The sequence below is a fragment of the Otolemur garnettii genome, unplaced genomic scaffold, assembly GCF_000181295.1.
Source record: "Otolemur garnettii isolate 467f Iridium unplaced genomic scaffold, OtoGar3 scaffold00042, whole genome shotgun sequence".
Lineage (NCBI taxonomy): Eukaryota > Metazoa > Chordata > Mammalia > Primates > Galagidae > Otolemur > Otolemur garnettii.
In genome coordinates, this window is record NW_003852437.1 from 2,983,166 (window position 1) to 2,987,788 (window position 4,623).

General features: G+C 40.4%; 1 non-coding gene across 1 annotated transcript; it reads left to right on the plus strand.

The window, feature by feature from the left end:
• Positions 1-4,488: 4,488 nt before the first annotated feature.
• Positions 4,489-4,623, plus strand: LOC111725515. Its single transcript, XR_002773564.1, has one exon. It is a non-coding gene; the product is annotated as a small nucleolar RNA SNORA15 (small nucleolar RNA).

The window sequence follows — 4,623 nt, forward strand, 5'->3', positions numbered from 1 at the left end:
CCCAGTGACACTTCCCCTTTGGGCCGTGTCCAGTCTCCTTAGCTGGACCCGGTTATAGTGCACAGACACTGATGAGAGGTCGGTTACTCCTTCACCACACAGGATAACCTAATATTCCACAAACATATTTAATCTAATTATTCTCCATTGTCATCCATTGGTCTGGTTTAATTTCCCGTTTTACACTAAGGCACCACAGGTCTAACCAAGCTGGCAGAGTGCTCCCACGGCATAGAATTCAACTAGACTTTCTTCTGAGAATGGTTTGAAATGAAAATATTAAACTTTTTTCTTTGATTTACCAGTGGGTCCCGATTCTAGCCCAACTGATAATTTCCCTACAATAAAGCTGTTCTATCTTCTATCAAGTTGATAATGGCATTTGTTTGCCCAGTGCAAGTTTTTACACTTGGGATATACACCTGGAGGTTTACATGCTCTTTGTTCCTTTTCTTTAGCATTCAATGTTCTTTTCTCTTTTAAACTCTTTTCCCTTATGGTCTAGCTTCCCACATTTATGGCACTTGATGTTAACTGGGGGATTTACCCTCTGATCTTCCAGCTGCCCAATTTGAGTTGTCATGTCAATATAGCATTTACCTGCTTCTACTAGAAGATTCATCTGATCTCAACTGTATTTCAACTACTGTATCTCATTTGCCATGATTTTTCTCTACTGGTTTTTTTCTTTTGGCCTTTTACTTTTTACAATCTTTCCCTTTCAATTCTTAGAACCTTTAGCTGTTTCTTTTTACTCTGGAGTCTTGTTTTACAAAACTTTACTTCCACTATTTCTTCACCAGCCTCAATCTACCTCTTTTCTTTTTAAACAGAACTCTTAACTGCCAAAAAGGGAATCGGGCGTCGGTCTCTCAAAAGCTACTTCCTGCTGGCATTGGGCGAAGGCATTAGGGGAAGGCAGTTAGAAGTTTTCTTCCCTACCTTAGTAAACTCTTGCAACCTGTTCCTGAACTTTTTCTCTTTTACCAAGGCTTTTCTCACCCCTGAGGCTAAAGGCTTGTTTACTAAAGATTCTTATCTCCTAGGTCTAGCCTTTCTCTTTCCCTCTTAGAAGCTTTTTTCTGTTTTTCTCTAGCCGCTTCACGGAAGAGACTAAAGGATTTTAAGGGCTTTTTCCCCACAGAAGTAGTAGTTAGAATTTGGAAAGAGAAAACGTAGGAAAGAGGAAAAAGCAAATGAGAAAGGCTTGCTGTTGGCTGTCTTTCTTAGATATTTCTTTTCCCTCTAAGTATTTCTATTCTCTTTTTCTTATTTTGCTAAAGCTTATTTCCCCCTCGGTCCATGTTCACTGAATCCTGCTCAAAGCATCATTTGTCAGTGGCGTTCACTATCCCGCTTCTGACACCACGTGTCAGGGCCCAGGACTGGCCAGGTCTCGGGCCCAGCTTAGGCAGGTTCCGGACGCGGACCGCTAAGCTCCCTTGCTCAGGAACAGTTTCTCTTAGGTGCTTGAGGGCTATCTACTTTAGCTGGAGAGAGAGAGACAGAGTATCTTAGAGAGAGTAAAGGTCTTCTTAGAACAGATAGCTCTTAGTCTTTAGCAGAGCTTGGTAATCTTCAGCAGAGACGCCCTGCTGGCTGGCGTTCTGCAGGCAGGAGAGGAGACAGAGTCAGAGTAAGCGTGTCCGTGATAGAGTGCACACGCTCCCGACTGCCCTCTCCTCCAGCCTAATATAAGGCTGAGCTCATGCCGCTTAACCCCACAGGTGTAGAGACTGCCAATTCACCGCTGCTCTCATCTCGCGAGCTCACTCATGCTTGTTAGAACCAAATCTCTCTCCATGCCCTGTTCACCAAGGTGTTCCATTACAGGTGTTTCCTATAACTCTCACTCCTCCTAGCCATAGGCTATACAGGCTGTTACAGATTAGCTTCAGGGAGCGCTATAACTCTGAACTCAGGTTTCACTGTGCACCTTTCATTACTGTTAAAATACCTCTATGTGAAATGTAGAGAGAGTAGTATGATAATCCACCATATACTCATCATCCACATTCAACACTTATCAGAATTTCCTCTTTGGTTTCTTTTAAAAGTTTTACTTTTGAGGTATTTTAATGTGCATTCTAAACAATATATCATTTTATCAAAAAGTACTTCAGTGTACATCTCTAAAACTATACGAATATTTATTTGTATAACCACAGTACCATTATCACCCTAACACAACTACAATAGACTGAATGTGTAACCCCTTCTCCCAACCTTTAAATGTTGAAGTCCTGACCTCAATGTGATGGTATTTGGAGGTAAGACCTTTACGAGGTAATTAGGTCACAGAGGTCATGAGTGAACTTAGTGTGCTTATAAGCGGAGGCTGAGCAGCTACCTGGCTGTCCTTCCACCAAGCGAGGATACCAGCATGTCTGTAAACCAGGAAGTGGACCCTCACCAGACACTGGATTTGCCAGAACCTTAATCCTGGACTTCTCAGCCTCCAAAACTGTTTTGAAATAAATACTTGTTTAAGCCACCCAGTCTATAAAACATTGCTAAAGAAACTCAAACTGACTTAGATAACAATTGAAAATAACTTTTGATATCATGATATATCTTGTCCATTTTAAAATTTCTCCAATTATCCAAAAATGGTCTTTTAAAAGATTTATATATTTCCTTTCATTGTAATGTTATAACATAAAGTGGTTCTTATCATGAAGGCATTTTAATCTAGAACAACATCCTTCACCTTTTTATTTTTATGCCCTTACCTTATTGATGAAACTAAGTCAGAAGTCAGTTTCCTGTAAAGTATCTCACAATATGGATTTATCTGTTTGCTTCCTCGTTTTTTTTTTCCATCTATCCCCACATAATTCCTGAAAACTGGCTAAGTTTGGATCGGATTTAAGCATACTACTTTGCTTATGCAAAAACTAAATGGCATTGCAAGCATGTATTTCAGCAAAGGATTTTATCGATTTATTAAAGGTCCAGCCCTGCTCCAGGTTCTGTTGGAGGCATGCTCAGATGTCTCGCATTTGCAACATGCCACATAATATTCTTCTCTTGCAGGAAGTCACTTGTGAATGAGCACAAGGAAGAAGTTTGGTATAACCAGCTAAAGAGCTGGCCTTTGCCATAGGGGACTTTGAAGTTGTGAAAGCCCCTTGTATCAAACTTGGGTAGTTGGACTCTAGAAGTCAAATACCTAGAAAATAACAGAAATAACAAGGCTTAACATTTATTCACTCATTTGTAGCATGGCTGCTCTTTGGCTTCAGAATGTTTTTAATTGACTACAATTTGCTAAACACATTGCTGGAAAAGCACAGTATAAAATTTTTTATTTACTTATATGTTTACTTCTTTAGCAACAATTCTTGAACACCACTGGGTGTCAAGCACAACTTGCTCTGTTTGGACTCTGCACATTGGAAGAGAGACAAACAAATAATCGAAACTGTACAATCACTGAAAAACATTCAATCAAAAATATGTGACATTCACATGTGCAAATACAATGTACAAAGCCTGAACAAGGCTTTGTTATGACACAAAGATGTGCTGCATAGATCACCTGTCCTCCTGATGTCTTATTTTAGGAATTAGGACAAATATATCTATGTCCTTCTGAAACAAACTGTGCTAGACGAGGACAGAAGCGCTGCTACTGATGTAAAGGGGTGACCAAGATTGTTTCTAACTAAAGGCTTCTAGCCTTTCATTTCATTACAATCCTCATTTGGCAGCAATGCAGGCTGAAAGTAACTGGGTTGAGATGTGCTTTGTTCATATGTCTTAAAAAGATTTGGGAAGTGTTAAAATGGTATCTATCATGAAGTCCGTAGAGTCGTGAGCACGTTTTCTGCTCAGGAATGGCTCGTTTTAGAGTGGGGTTCTATCATTGACTGGCTAAGTACACTCAAGAGTTAAGTGATAAATTCCTATCTACTGTATGTTAGTTTTGTTTTTCTATTATATGCAGATTTTCCTACTCCCAACCCCCTCTTGTTCTTGAACAATGTTCACTGACAGCTTGCTGATGAGGGGTCCTGTGGGGAGCAGGTCCATGTCAAGTCAAAGATATTACTGGAAACCTGGCATCAGGCAATCATTGCTCTGGTCCTGCACAGCCAGCTGCCCAGGGACTAGTCATTAGAGAATAAAGAACGTGCAGACTACCAAAGAAAGACAGATTCAGTCCCAGATTTCTATTTTTTGTCTAATTTAGTACACCTGGGCTTCGGAAGCAAGCCTTCCTTTGCTATCCTGACATAATTAGGCAAAGCCAGAGACAAGCACAGCTCACGGTATCCCCATTTTATTTTCATTATTGGGCACTATTTGACACTGAATTTGAGCAATCGCCCTGTGCACCCCTGACTTGGAGCACTGTGTGATAGAAACAGCCTTAAATATACCAGGAGGGAAGTGTTTAAGACACGGCAGCTTAGTAGCTATGCAGACATGACAAGTTACTCAACTTTTCCAAAGGTCTCTTTGAACACAAAATTAGGGTTGGAGGCATGGCTGAATACTGTGTTCTTTCATCAGTAGTTTACACAGCCAGACACCATGCAAAAGCAGTCCTCCCTTTTAAATGACTGATGATATGCTAAGTTATTTCATAGCATATCACTGTTAAAGGTGAACACAAAC